This window comes from Megascapheus bottae, chromosome 26 (genome assembly GCF_031878675.1).
Source record: "Megascapheus bottae isolate mThoBot1 chromosome 26, mThoBot2.hap1, whole genome shotgun sequence".
NCBI lineage: Eukaryota > Metazoa > Chordata > Mammalia > Rodentia > Geomyidae > Megascapheus > Megascapheus bottae.
Window position 1 is genome coordinate 11,018,791 of NC_143534.1, and position 15,892 is coordinate 11,034,682.

At 41.7% G+C, this 15,892-nt stretch overlaps 1 protein-coding gene and 1 long non-coding RNA gene across 2 annotated transcripts in view; one reads left to right on the plus strand and one right to left on the minus strand.

Annotated features, from left to right (window-relative positions):
• Frmd4a (FERM domain containing 4A) overlaps positions 1-15,892 on the minus strand; it is a 411,101-nt gene that overhangs the window by 353,808 nt on the left and 41,401 nt on the right. The window lies entirely within an intron of this gene.
• LOC150045941 (uncharacterized) lies at positions 7,111-15,315 on the plus strand. Its single transcript, XR_016532680.1, has 3 exons — positions 7,111-7,163; positions 11,620-11,707; positions 15,110-15,315. It is a non-coding gene; the product is annotated as an uncharacterized LOC150045941 (long non-coding RNA).

Sequence of the window (15,892 nt, forward strand, 5' to 3'; positions counted from 1 at the left end):
CTACCACTAGGCCAAACTCCTGGCCCACAAATGTTGAATTTTATAGACAAAAAGAGTGTTTTGCCCCCTGTGCTTTGATGAGAAAGAGTTATGGTTCAAAATGTAGAAGAAAATTTATCTAATAAAGTGGGCCTTTGAAACAAGAGAATAATACTAGCTAAGATTTATAAGATGCATATTTTTGACATAGTACAAACAATTAAAAAATGAATTTGAGCCAACCTGTAATCAACCCAACAGGGAATTCATGTATTTGGAGTAATTGAGTTAAAGCAGATTAAGTTTTAGATGACTACAAATAACCAATTTCCATTTGTTTACTGTGTTAGTAATTGAGAGATATACCCAATTAGTTTTTCATATTAAGAAAAATTATGGACTTACTGTTCAAAAGCAGATAGCGAGGAAAGTATAGGTCAATTTAGTTTCAGCATTTTGCTTAGCCTGCTAAAGGTTATTTTGTTAGTTGTAAGTGCTAAGTATTCCCACAATACCAGTTTAGCCATGGCATAATATAATCATATACTCTACTTCTTGGTGTCATATAAACACATCTGGGATTACCGGAGCTGTGTATTTCCCTTGCCTATGTAACTAAGGCTTCACTTTAGACCTTGAACCAAAAATGGAAATAAGACAATCAGAGAAATATACCTATAAAATTATTTTGAATTATCTTGTCGATTTTCTTGATGACAGTTACATAAAGATATCTTTCTTAATCATAAATACATTAAAAACTAAAAGTTTTACTGGACGGCCTGGGAATGAGTCCTAGTGGTAGAGTGTTTGCCTATCACATACGAAGCCCTGGGTTCAATTCCTGATTACCATGTATACAGAAAAAGCCAGAAGTTGTGCTGAAGCTCAAATAGTAGAGTGCTAGCCTTGAGCAAAAAGTATCTAAGAACAGTGCCCAAGCCATGAGTTTCAAGCCACAGGTCTAGCAAAACCTAAGTTTAGTGAATAAATTAATTATACCAAATGAATTCCATCATGACATTTCCATGCAAGCATATCTTGTACTTTGATCAAATGTACCTCCTCGCCCTCATTACTCTTTCTTAACTGCCTCCCAGTCCCTTCTTTCAAATGTTTTTAAAATGGATTTCATTATGCTCTTTTCACACACATACATGTACATGCACATATATATGTAATGTGCTTTAATCATATTTACACTCCATCATCCTCTCCTTCCCCACTCCTCTCCATTCTCCTCCTCCCACTTCCCCTTTTTGTAATCTTACACCAATTTTAATTTCAAAAACAAAGCTGTTGAGTGTCAACAAGTCGATTTTAAATATAAAACCAAAACTCTGATTCACAAAGCTACCACACTAAAAGCTAAAAGATCTTACATTCTAGCCAGGTTCTTCCTCTGTACAAGGACTTCACTCTGCCCCAAATCAAACCTTTAACTGTCCTATGAACTATAAGTTGAGTTCATGCTCCCTGAGAATTAGTGGGAAATCCAATGGGCTTCCTTCCACCCTGGCCTAGAGAGGCAGGCTGGTCTAATTGCCAGAGTGTTTTCACATCTCAACAGCTCAAAGAATGGTGAATTAAAGATAATGCATCTGAAGGATCAGGGACAGAGTAAGCAGTCACAGGGCCATTGTAATTAATATTATCATGTCTCTGCTAAGGGACAAAAATTGTTATTCAGAACCATTTGATTCTACAGAATTCCCTCTAATTTTCCTGTGCAATTGTATAGCCCTAGTTTTCTACAAAAAAACAAACACACACACACACAACACAACAGCCAGGTGAGCCACAAGGCACACTGGCTTTGTTTCCCTCCAAATGGTTGCAGTCAGTACAGTTGGGAGACAGCAAAGAAGCACAGGCAGTACCATTGCAATGCCATACAGCTGGCTGGCTCTTGCCATTTTGAGAGCTGAAGACAGAATCAGATCCCACTTCAGGTTTTTAATTCAGCACTAAAAAGACTGCAAAGAGATTTCAGAAAGTGAGTCAGCAATCATTCATCAACATAACACAGGGAAGAGATTCTAAGGAGGCAACATTTAGGATATTGCTGAAAATGCAAACATCTTTTCTCTGCTGTTGTACAAGTACAAAGGGCTCAGAGAGAACTCCCAAGATGATGGCTGCAGAAAACGAGCTGTTTCCCTCCCGAGACCAACACACATGCCATGTTCTTGTGCTCAGCAGCAGATGAGCAGGTCAATGAAATGCATCTTTCTTGTTGGAACCCTTGACATCACATTTCTGAGGACAAGCATGCCATATATGAATTCCCTATACATGGGGACTTCTGGGGAGAGGAATACCCAGTCCTGATCAGTTAACCACTACAGGCAATGATCAGTTGCTGTCCATCCCAGACAACAGATGTGCAAGTTCTGAGAACACTCTAGTGTCAATTTCCTACTAAATCCCCCTTCACTCTCTAGATTTCAAAGAGAATTTCATGGTGTTCTGAGCCCATTGCAGGGAGGCAAACCCATCAGGGACTGTAAACTTCTTATCACCAACTTCCTCTGCTTCGCTGGGTCACTGGACTCCACAGAAGGATGTACGGGAAGATAGGAAATTGGGCCCTAGTGTTTCCCTCATTGGCAACAATAAGCTACTTTACACAGAGCTTCTCTGATATGGGGAATACATTTCATGGTTTGGTAACTTGGGCCACAATCAGAAGAGTCCTGACCTTGTTCTGGAAACAGAACTGGATAGTTCCAGTGTGAGCTTGATACTAGAGAACAACCTGTCCCCAGGACAATGGCTGTCAATTTGGGCTAAGAGGATCTAGGGGACTGTTTCGATGCTGAGCATCTGCTTCCTCCTTGGGGACCAGACGTGTCATCCTTTACAGCCCCCATGGCTCTGCCAGATCAGCCCCTAGTGAATCTCACTCAAGACCTATGGATTACCGAGACATGTGACTGTCACACTAAGACTGTTCCAAGTTCAGGGATTAAAGCATTTCTTTTTCTCAAGTTTATTTTGTGTGTGCATGCACATGGGCCAGTCCTGGGGTTGAACTCAGAGCCCGGGCATTGTTTCTGAACATTTTTACTTCAGGCTAGCTATCGATCTACCACTGGAGCCACATGTTCACTTCTGGCTTGTGTGTGTGTGTGGCAGGGAGGGGATGTAGCTAATTGGAAATAAGAGTCTCAGGGACTTTCCTGAGGGCGCTGGCTTTGAACTGAGAACTACAGATCTCAGCTTTCTGAATAGCTAGGATGACAGGTATAAGCCACTGGTAACTAGTTGTACCTTTTAAAAATTAACTATACTCAAGGCTTTATGCCCTCTCAAGCTTTCTTATTTTCTTCTCATTAAAAAAAAATATTCTCTTTACATAGTTGGTCAAACAAGCTGCCATTTAACAAGGCAGCTTATGAATAAAATAGATAGCTGAGGCTTTCTTGCTCATGCCTGATTCTTTACCATTTGAGCCATGCCGTCATGCCAGATTTATTTTTTGTTGGTCAAATCCCATAGCATTTCCCATCTGGATTGATTTCACACTGTGATTCTCCAGGTCTCAGACTCCTGCAGGAGTATAGACAGAAGCCACAAGTGCCCAGCTAACCACCTGTACTTGTAAAATTATTTTGTGCTTTGATGTAGATATAGACAGAAATACAAGGTTTACCTAGAGTTGTTTGTGCTCAGACAAGATATTTTTTGAGTCTTGGATACTTTACTGGGGGAAGGGGAAGGGAGGAAGAGACATTGCATGCCCTGCCCCTTACTGGCTGTCACACTCATCTCTATTTCTAGAACGTTCTCTATGATTATTTTTGTATCATATTATCTTTTCTAAACCAGTGTTAAACACCTCCATTCTTTGCCTTGCTGGGATGTTGCTGATGAGTGTTTGTTATGTCTGTTAATAAGGGCGTGCATCAGAGGAAAATCCATTGCCATGTGTTTAGCAGGTGAGTCCCCTACAAAGGACTCTCCAGTTGGCCTGAGACAACTGTCCGGTTGCCATGGTCAAAGAAATGATGAGAAAGTCCTGAAGTCCAGGGGACTATCTTCTGTCCTGGGGAATATTCATTGGTTTTGCTATCTGGCAGGTAAATCCTAATGATTTCCAAGTGTTGTGTGGAATGGGCACAAACCACAATCCCCATTCCAAAACCTATTCACTGATTAACCTTCTAAAAACCAAACAGCAAATCTAACCTTTAACACTGACAAAATGCAACCAGTGGTGGCTGAGCATGGTGGTACACACCAGTAATCCCAGCTACTGAGAAAGCAGAGGTATAACAGGATGTGGTGTGAGGCTGCCCTGGGTAAACACCTATCAGAAAAATACATAAAGCCAAAAAGGGCTAAAGGAATGGCTCAAGTGATGCCTTCTCAACAAGTGCTAGGCCTAATTTCAGATAATCCCAGCACCATAATAAATGTCAATCATTCAATCAACCACTAAATCAACAAATAATTTGCAACCACTCTAGTTAAGACAATCATTTGTTGTACCAGGAAATCTGGTAATGTCTGGAAGAAGATGAAGCAGGAAGAGCTTCAGCCAGCCTCCTGCACGATCCTCTTCCATGAAGTCTGCGCCTTTCATATTCTCAAGGACTTTCTGACAGCGAAGAAGAGAAAAGGAAAATCCTTTGCATGAGCCCTTTTCACCTTAGCACCTCCATATTGGGGCATCTATTCTCTGTACAATGTCCCATCCCTAGTTGAATGGCTACCTTTCTCAGGAGCATAGATGAAAGGTTCTCAGTTCTGATCCACACAATGTGATTTCTATGGTTCAAGCAAAAGAGGTGTTACTAGAAAGACTTGGGGAACTTCCTGAACTTATAGTTAGGGTGTAGCTGTTATTTGGTGCTGCAGAGGCTTCCACACATTCAAGGTACCATGGCTGGCCCCCACACCACACTCTTGGTGCCACTGCTGAAACCTGGATCAACCCTACTCATCTCTGATTGTCTGGTGGTGTGTGTTCTTATTCCTGCAGGAGCTGACAGCAGGCAGAGGCATCCAATCCCCTGGATCTGAGTCACAAGCTGTAGCTTCTTTCAGAGGCAAGAGAGGAAATATCAGGGTCATCATTCTTCCAGGCCGGACAGGGATTTCTTGGCCTTTCACCCCTAACTTAGTAAAGGGGTTGGATGATGCTCAGTCAACACATAAACAGGCAAATGGTTCAACAGGCAAGCATCCAGGATAGAGAGAAAAAGATGACGAAGAAACAAGAGAGAAGAGGAAGAAGAGAAAGAGGAGGAGGAAGATGAGGAAAAAGTGGAAGAGGAAGAAAAGGAGGAGAGAAATATCCCAGAAAGAAGGGCTGTTGCTAGGGTCTGTCTCTGACAGCTTCTAGCAACAGACAAACTCTGGCTTCTCATCTGCTTTTAGTAGCATCACTTGTTCGCCATTCCACCCAGTCATCCAGGATAGGCAGGCCCAACAGAGCCAACTCTTCCAGCCTGCTTCTCGGCACAGCACCTCTTCTCTGGTGGGCCAGGCAGCCAGTGCTGCTCAACTTGCTCCTTCCTGGAGTGGTCCCCAAGAACCTGTACCCCAGCAACTGAACAGTAACAAGGTACATCGCATCAGCATCTGCTTCCAGTCAGCTTCTCAGCTATGCTGAGAACCTTCTACATCACACATCCCGAGTCTCCCTCCCAGTCACTGCGAAATAAAGAGACTTGTGTCCCATCTGCGCAGGAAAGTAGGCTTACCTAGACAAAACACCTGCCCTGAAGTGCACAGTGCTAAGTAGGAAAAAAAAATAATCAATGCATACATGCAGATCCCTGAGCCAGAGTGCTGGCTACTGATTAACAAACTGGATCATCCTTCACTGTATTTCTTCCTTAGGAAAATTATTCCCAGCCCCTTCCCCATCATTTCTCCAAAGGACCTTTTAGATATCTCTTATTTCCCTTCTTCTGAACAAGATGTCTTTTCCTCCCATCGATTTATTTCTCCTCTTCTCTCTAGCTTCTCCAGGTATCTTATAACTGTGGTTCTAATATTGAAAACACAGAAAGGTAGGCCTGACATTTCACCCAGAAGCTGTTGTCATTTTAATTATCTAGCACATTCCTAGAAAAAATATCCTAGAGACACGTTTCCTGTCTGATCTTTCGTGGTGATCTACTTGAATCATTTAGGAGTCGAAATGTCTGAAAGCAGAATGCTGTTTACATTGTATAACACTACAGGGATTAATACATTCACCAACCTCTTTAATTTGTTCTAATTAAAAGTGGCTTTTTAATTGTTTTTTTTTAGTCTTATTGAGGATTGTTCCTTTAGGTCTTATAAAGTCTGATAGGGTGGGATGAGACAATTTCCTACTGCTCCATAATCTCAAACTTCGAACTATATGAACCTCAGCCTAGATGTTGAGATGACCCAAGGTGGCCTAGTGGAAAAGAAGAAAAGAGAAACGGATGCTGTTTGGAGGATTTGCTCATGTAGAGCTGTGTGTCTTTGGAAACAAGCACTAAAGGTCTGATGACATTCAGACAATCAATTCAGAAACAATCGTGACATTTTTTCTTTAAAAAATAGTCTTACCATAGCATTCTTTGCACTCTCGACAGTGGACTATATCATGCCATGTGTGGTAATCTGAAAATGAAATCTGACTGACTTAGAGAATGTATTAAACCTGTGCTCTCTCGGGCTGTGAACTGATTGCTATGTGGTGCTGAATACTCTTGTTGTGACCTGTGAATTATATGGTGCTGAGTTCCGTTGTTGGAGTCACAATGCCACTACTGGCACCACAATGCCATCTCCCTTCCCCTCCAGGCTTCTTCTGCATCTGGCAGGATGGTCACACGGTAGATCTAATACACCTGAGAGGTCATGATGGGAGTTCCAGTCAGAAATCACAACAGAGGCAATGAGAACTATTTATGATTTTGCAGACTTTACCCAAATGCTTTCCTTTCCCAGTGCGGGCATGACATGTCTGTCATGTGGCAGCTCAGCGCATGTGTCAGGCCTTTCTTGAAACAAGACTACTGGTGTATGATGATAAATAGTGCCTCGATCTGCAGTACTTCTCAGTCTGCCACATGCTGACAAAGGTTGCCTAGCAACTGTTGTTATGGGCAACACTAGCATATTTTGTTTCCCTCAGTGCAACAGGACTTGGCTGGTCTCCTGAAGGAGGTTCAAGTTTATGCCCTGGAAATGAGGTGCCCCCCACACTCCACACTGGATATAAATACCCTTGTACCTGTATATGGTTTAACCATTACTAGTACTTTTTCTCATTGAATAAGCTCAAAATTGCCATGATACATATGGCGGGCAGGGGTGAGGATGTGATTTTTATTATGAAGTAACAGTTTGCCCTCATTTACTTCCCTACTTAATATTCACAACACTGACTTCAAAATGATTTCCAAACTATGAAGCCTAGTACAAAAATAAAAAAGTGAAGAGGGGGGAAATTCTTTATTAAGCTCCTGCTGGGATATTTCCCTCTTTAATACACTTGAAAAAAAAATCATGGACAATTGGCATGAGCTCCATCAGCAAAACCAGGCTGGGAATATATATGCTGGTGGATTACACCACCCCCTACTGATAAACCCCCTTAATGGCTCTGCTTTTTGCAAAGGCAGCAGTTACCTCTGATCTGTTGGCTATTAATGCAGTCTGCGTAAGTTTTTGCTGGCTTAATGAGAACAGAATCTCTTCACCCCCCCCACCCCTCCTGCCAAATGTGGTGCTTTCAAGTTGCATATTAAAACAGCTCCTATTCAAATTAGCCTACAAAATAATCTACAATAAAGTAGCATAGCTAATAGAAAATGTAATTTCATGTCACCAGATTTGCAAAATAGCCACCCAGTCCCTGTTGACGGGAATTTTGGAGTGTCTACTAGATAAGATCAGCCTTGATCATGAGCTCCTTAGGTAAAATCTCAGTTGTAACACAGTTTCATATCCTGGAATTTGGAAATTAGAGTAGCCCCTGGAGGTTTTCACAGTGGTCAGCTTCAACATTACCCAAGATTTCTACTTAGCATAAAGCCAGAATTCATTATGAGTTTATTTTCTTGTCTAGATTAGATACAAGGTGTATTCTTGTAGTTCCAGCTACCTGTAGGTGAAGTGTGAAGATCTCTTGGGTCCATGAGTTCAAGACCAGCCTGGGGAACATAATGAGATTCTCTCTCCAAAACAGAAAGAGAGAGAGAGAGAGAGAGAGAGAGAGAGAGAGAGAGAGAGAGAGAGAGAGAGAGAGAGAGAGAGAGAGAGAGAGAGAAAGAGAGAGAGAGAGAGAGAGAGAGTGTGTGTCAGGGAGGGAGGGAAGGAGAGAGAGAGAGAGGGGGGGGGAGGGAGGGAGGGAGGGGGATGGGGAGGGAGGGAGGGAGGAAGGAAGGAAGGAAGGAAAGAAAGAAAGAAAAAGAAAGAAAGAAAGAAAGAGGGAGGGAAAGAGATAAAGAGAATGAAAGAAAGAAAAGAGAAAGAGACAAGCAAAATAAAACAAAGTTCCATTCTTGATCAAAAAGAATTACCGTGACTTCAGGATACCTGTTAAGTTCAGATCTGTGTCATCCAATTTATACTTTTATTTATAACTTATAGTTTAAGTTCAAATTACTTTATTATCCTACATAAAATTTCATATTGGTTTCAATCCCATTTTTATAAAGTATCAGAGAGAATGCCCCCCCTCCCCAATCTAAAAATAGAAATCCGGGGCCGGGAGTTTGGCCTAGTGTTAAGAGTGCTTGCCTAGCATGCACGAAGACCCAGGTTCGATTCCTCAGTACCACATACATAGAAAAAAGCCAGAAGTGGTGCTGAGGCTCAAGTGGTAGAGCCTTGGGAAAGTCCAAGGACAGTGCTCAGGCCCTGAGCCCAGAACTGGGAATTAAGCAGAAGTGATGTCACAAGCAGGACTCGTAAAATAAAATGAATAGAACAGAGGTGTCTTCTCTGCCTGGCAAAACCAAAAAGTGGCCTTGCAGGTCACATACTCTGTTCCAACAGAAGCTGTTGTCACTGCAGGAGCAAGATTTGGGAAGTAGAGCTCACACGTAGAATTTATGCATTCCTTAGTGTGTGTGGACCATGCTAAGCTGCTGAGAACAGCCTAGCTACACTAGCAGCTATCAGAACACGGAAGAACCAGGTGCTGCTGCCTCTACATTACAGATGGATATGTGTATTGCTACCAAAGTCACAAGAGGGATTGGAGGCATGGCTCAGTTGGTAGAGCACCAGCCAATGAGCAAGTATCAGATATTTAGTTGGAGTCCCAATCTTTCAATTAATCAATCAGTCAGTAAAAGTCACAAGGAGGGAAGGGAATGAATAGGGAGTTTTTATGAACACCAGGGACTAGTTTTCTCTAGGAGCTGTTTTTCCAGTGGTACCGTATGGTCAGAAACATCTAGCACACTTGCAAGCCAGATGCTAACTAAAATCAAAAGCATTCTTCAAGCTGATTTTATTTTATTCCTGCACTTCTCTATGGGCCTGCATTTCTATAGTAGACTGTGCAGACCTTTCTTACATGTCATTGCTAAAGATTTTTGAGAAAATCAGGAATAGCCCATAGGCATAGGTAGTATATTAATAGTAATAAAAAATGACAAATGCCCAATAAAGGAATGCAAAGGACAATTCCTGCATTCCCATGTTTGTAAGGATTTAAAGAATAATCTGTGGCTCGGGCCATGATCTCTGAAGAAAATGACAAAATAAAATGAAGATGAGAAAGTAATAAATGCCAAATTAAGCCATGATTTATGTGATGCAAGAGAAGCTGTCCTTTGTAAAAATCCTGTGAAATAAGCCCAGTAATATTCCCCACTACTCAAGAAGAGGCACAGAATGGGACTTAAAGATCTGAGAGTGAAAAACTATGCTGTCTCTAGGCAAGTTTGTATAACAGTCAGAATGACAGAATCATCTCTTATTAAAAAAACACAGCAGTTTTAAGTAATTGCACAAAGGTGTTGCCATTTATCAAATCAGTCTATGAATGTAGTGCTTCTTGATTACTGTCACCCCCTTTCAACTTTCTTACCTACCCCTTCCCTTATCTTAATTTTAGGTAAGTTTCAGTTATGTATTTAATATTTTGGTCTTGTAACAAAGCAGTTCATGTGTACAATGTGTCACCACTTCAACATCTTCACTCCCCCTTCAACCTACCCTGTCTATTTCCTAATTCTGTGGTATATACAATGAATTATTGCCTGTATTCTCCTCCTTCCCCCTTCATTCTTCAAACCCTCTTCCTTTGGCCCTATCCTCCCCTCTTGCAAGTACCTACTTTCTGGTAGTTAGTTGGGCTCCTATTCTTTTTAAAAGAATTACACTATTTGTACTCTCCAACACTCCTATTGCACGTCAATGAACTCATTTGTAACCCCTTGCTTGCCACCCAGTGTGTTTACTTGCAGATTTCTAGGCACATTGTAGCTACTACAAATGAGGGAAACGTACAAACTATGTTATTATGGTTCTGGCTTGTTTCTCTTAATATTTTTCCAAGTTTTCCCAATTCTTTAAAAATGGTACAGTATAATTCTTTCTGATGGATGAGGAGAATTCCACTGTGTGTGTGTGTGTGTCTGTGTGTGTGTGTGTGTGTGATATTGAGGAGCATGTAGCCTGACTTCCTATTTTGGCCCTGGTAAATAATGCTGTAATTATCATTTGATCCAGAAATTCTCCCTCTGGACTCTGAATATACACACAGTAGAACGGAATGCAAACACTTGAATAGACACGATGGTGCACTTAGGCTGAGAGCATCATATTAAAGGAGCTGAAGGTAGAAGCAACCTGTATGCCCACTGCAGGATGAATGAAGACACACAATGCAGGATTCAGTCCCTGGAATAGTATTCATCTTCGAAAAGGGAAGACAACCAGGCACATGCTATAGCAACGGTGAACCTTGAAAATAATCATGCTTTGTAAAATAGGCCAGTCTCAGAAGTACCAATATTGCTTGAAAGCACGTGTAGGAGTTCCTAGGGATAGATAGCAGAGTTGCAGTTGCCAGGGGCTGAGACAATGAAACAACAGCAAGTTACAGACAAGAAGAGAAACAACTGGAGATGGATGGCAGGACAGGGCACACAACAGTGTGGATGAATTTACTGCCACTAAACCAAATACCCCTCACATGGTTACATCTTTTATGATGGATCATTCCCACAGTAAGAGAAAACAAAAACCCAGCACAGTAACTAGACCATGGTCTACTTACTTTGAGCTCAGTGTGACTTTCCAAAATCAAGGGAGCATCTCTACCTTTCATTCCCTGCCTTGCCCAAGATCCAGGGTGGCCCATGCCTGAAATCTTTGCAGCCTATAGCCAAATGCTTTGCTATCTCCACTGAACCACAGCGTTCCCTCACTAGAGCTCAGGGAAAAGTGATGGTGGGATTATAGAAGACCATTTTCCCAAAGGGTAGGAGCAAGAGGACAGGCGATTATAATTAATTAGTCCACTTAATTAGTATTAATTAAGTCTCATTGAGAGAGGCCAAGTGGAACAACAAGCACATACACACACACACACACACACACACACACACACACACACACACACGGATGCATACACACACATACTTTAAGAAAATATACAATGAACTCTAATATTGCTATCATTTACAGGACACTGATGGCCTGCCAGAGCCACTGATGTCTCCAAAGTCACCTGCCTTCCAACTTCCGGAATGCCCGGACTTCACAACTCCCCTGGGTAGGTGAAGCCATGAGACTACTGAGCCATAAGTAGAAGTGACAGAAGCATTTTGTTCCTGTGCAAGGTCCTCCAATGACTTTCAAAGACTACTAACACTTGAACCTGTGGTTCCTCTATCTAGTCCCTAAGACAGAAGTATCCTCACTGCTGGGAGTTTGGCCTAGTGGTAGAGTGCTTGCCTAGCATGCACGAAGACCGGGGTTCTATTCCTCAGTACCACATACATAGAAAAAAAAAGCTGGAAATGGCGCTGAGGCTCAAGTGGTAGAGTGCTAGCCTTGAGCAAATTAAAGTCCAAGGACAGTGCTCAGACCCTGAGCTTAAGCCTAGGACTGGCAAAAAAAAAAAAAAAAGTATCCTCACTAAGGTGGAAAGTCATTTGTTTCTGCAGTTTAACCTGATTTTTGTAACGAAAACAAACTGTAGCACACACTGAATACACTAAATCTGGTATCTTACCTGTACCAACTGTGATCCTGCAATGTCCTTGCAGAGAGATAACCACCATCCATTTTTTCAGAGAAATGGTGACCAAAGCATCATACTAGGAAGGCAGCACGTACCATCAAGGCCAAGATCATCTCACACTCAACCCAGTGTCTGCCCACCATAGCATAAGGATTTCTCTAATCAGCATGACTGCGAAGATCCCTCACCTCCACCCCTCCACATCATCCTCTCTGCACACACACTACACATGCACACCAACACACGCACACACAGCCTTCATACCATGAGCACAAGCACCAGGTCCACTAGGCCAACGTGTTTAATCCCATTCCTCTTGGAAGTTATTGTGTCAAAAAAAAAAAAAACCTTGAATGTAAGAACCCCTAGAAAAACAGAGAGAAACTATAGAGCTGAGGGCCCAAAATCTTATAGAAAAAAAAAATTGTCAAGATTACAGCTCATCCTAAGGAGAGGAAGGCAGGAAGAAAAGAACGTCAGGAAGCAGGCAGGGAAAGAAGAGAAGCACTGTGGTGGACAGGTGGAAACTTCCAGAGAAAGCCAGCTTATTGGTGTGTCACGAATGCAAGTCTCAGTGACGTTGGGTGGCCTTTAGGGCTGTGTCAGGCCCCCAAATACTTCAAGGGGGCCTTTCCGCAAAGATCTAAATTGCTCTCCACTTGGCGTGCAGGTGGATCACATGGGCTCTCTGGGTATGTGCCCGAATTGTGTGTCAATTCTCACGTAAACAGCCCATGCTATCATCATGCAGACACTCAGTGGCACTCACAGGTCAAGACTGTTGGCCACATGGAGGTCTAGAGACCCAAACACCAGGGAACAATGGATAGACACAGAGTCCTTCCTAAGAAAAGTCAGTTTGTGACCTGCAACCCAACTTAGCTCTGCCCCAGACAGGCTCTGTTAAGCTTTGCACGTGAACCACTGGATTCAGGCATCCGGTCCTGGGATATAGGCATTTACACAACGCCCAGAATGATAGCAAATTGAACTAACACACCTCCTAGTAGCTGTCAGAAGAAACCACAGTCAATTCTTGCCATTTTCTTTTTCTGCTAAACTGGGTAGATTGACATGCAAACAGGTTCTCTTTTCGTGTGTGTGTGTGTGTGTGTGTGTGTGTGTGTGTGTGTGTGTGTGTGTGTGTGTGTGTGTGTGTGTGTGTGTGTGTGTGTGTGTGTGTGTGTGTGTGTGTGTGTGTGTGTGTGTGTGTGTGTGTGTGTGTGTGTGTGTGTGTGTGTGTGTGTGTGTGTGTGTGTGTGTGTGTGTGTGTGTGTGTGTGTGTGTGTGTGTGTGTTTTCCTTCTTCCCGCTCTCTCTCTCTGTCTCTTCCACAGTCAGTTTTCTGGCCTGTCGCCCAAAGATCCATATGTGTCAGTGTTGTAGAAGAAACTAGTACAAAAGGCACATTTAGTCTCTTCCCTTCAAAATAGCTTGGGAAATTAACTCCACTTAGGAAATTTCAAAATTACAAAGAGAGAAGAGAGTAAAGACTCCTGCTCTAAATGTTGAACACTGAGACGCTTGGCCTCAAGTGGGAGGTTAGGCTCCATTCCCTGCTCGTATATTTGCTCAGAAGGAATAAAATACCTTGATTATAATATTTTCTCAATGCTTCTGAGTATTGTTGAAAACAGTTCAAGACCTTCATACAACACAGTGTCTTATGAGTTAAAGAATGAAGAAGCAAATGACTGTATGACAAAATCCTATACAAAGCCAAATGAGAAAAATTGAATATCCCTTCTCTTCCCTTTGACCCCAGTATGTGCCCTTTGTGTGTCCCAATTCCATCTTCTGCCTAGCTTCCCACACAGTGGGATCTAGTATTAATTAAGCACCTGCTGTGTACAAGGCACAGGGAAAGAATCTTAAAATCATCCCATTGTGAGATTCTCACACAATTCTGTAATTAACTCATCTTTTAAGCTACACTCATCCTATGAACAAATCACCCCAAACACTTTGAAAAAAAACCCATCATTTATAAACTCTTGGGGAAATAGGTAAAAATAAACACAACTCAAAAAAATTCATCAATTCAGTTACATGTGCACATTTCAAACCACATACTCTTTCAGTGATGCATTAATGTAGAAATATAGCCATGCATTGTTTTTACATAGCATTGCATAAAGCTTGTTCATCAATGTTATCCTAATCTCTAGAGCCAAATTTTGAGTCAGCCAATTTCTTTCTTTTTTAAAAAAAAATGACATTACCTTCCTTTCCATCTCTGTTCTTTGAGATATGCTGCTCTGTCCCTAGAAATTATAATTCAAGCTCTAAGTGAATAAACACTCACACAACATCGGGACTGTTGTTTTATTTCTGCGAACTATAGCTATGAATACTTAGGGCTTCTACAATATAAGCATTTGCCTTACTGACTTTTAAAGTTCGCAGTGGTATTTCATACTTGCATTCAGTAAGTCACATTCTTAGAGCTTCTGTCCCACCCACCTTCAAAAAGCAGTTCCGTTCGCTTGGCCCATGCTGTTTCCTAATTGATTTCTATCAGGAGACCTTGCTAGGTATCACAAAGACCAACTAAGGTCATTTTAGGCCAATATACATTTCCTTGGACAACACCACATTTTTGAGTTAAGGTAAGTGAAGAGGTTACATCCCCAAACTTAGGATACTTGGTCCTTACAAATTATTACAAAACATTTACAAATTATTTCTTATCTAAGGGATGAGATAACTTGGAGATCTATCATGTGACTTACATGAAATTATTAGCCCCACTATGCAGATGGTAAAACAGAGGCTCAGAAACTGAGGTAGTTCTAAGATCAGCAGACAGTGCTGACAGAAATTATATGAAGGCTGGAGTACAGGACTGTTCTACCTGGCGTCTCCCACTGTGGTCCTTACCTCAGGTCCTCTGTGCAACCAGTTCTTATCTAGAATGTTTCCTCTACTATAGGTGTCTACGATGATGATGCCCACTTCTTCCTTGGAGGAAGAAGGAACTCATCAGTGATGCTAAGGACACTCAGCCTGCCATTACTGTATAAATGCAAATAAAATAACCTTGGAAAAATGGTCAAGACCTACACACAAGTCCTGGCCTCAAATGACACCACAGCTTCACATTGTGGACCACTCAGCAGCCATATTTAATACTGATTAAAAAAACAATAAAGATACCATATAATGTGATTCTAGGTTTTATTTCATCTTTATAAAACTACATGTGCCCAAAAGATTAGTTGGTAATAATAATATATCAATTCAGCTAATTTCTGTATAGTTGATTCAAATGAGATTTTGAATATCTTATTTTTATTTTCTGTTTCTCCCACTCAAAAGTGCACCCATCTCAACGGAATAACTAAGAGTAAAAAACTAGCAGGGAAAGTAAGGAGGAATCAGAAACTGACAGGAAAAAAAAACAGGTAAAAATGACCTTGTTTCATAGGCCTTTGCTCCTCTACTTTTTTACAAAGGTGTTGGTCTGCCAAAGGATTTTTCCAATCAAGAGGAAAAGATTAAAGTTGTAATCCTGGGATGTTATCAAGTCTATAATCTGTTTGCTCTTTCTATTACAACAGCTCAAGTATTAATAGTCTGCCTTCTAGAACCAGCTAAGTGTGTAAACCACTCAGCCATCTGTTAGAGGCCTGCTAGGGCCAAAACCCAGGCAAGCCCTCACAGGGACTAAGCCAGTTCTCTTTAGCCCAATTCCTGGCTTCAGAGTTGTGCTAGG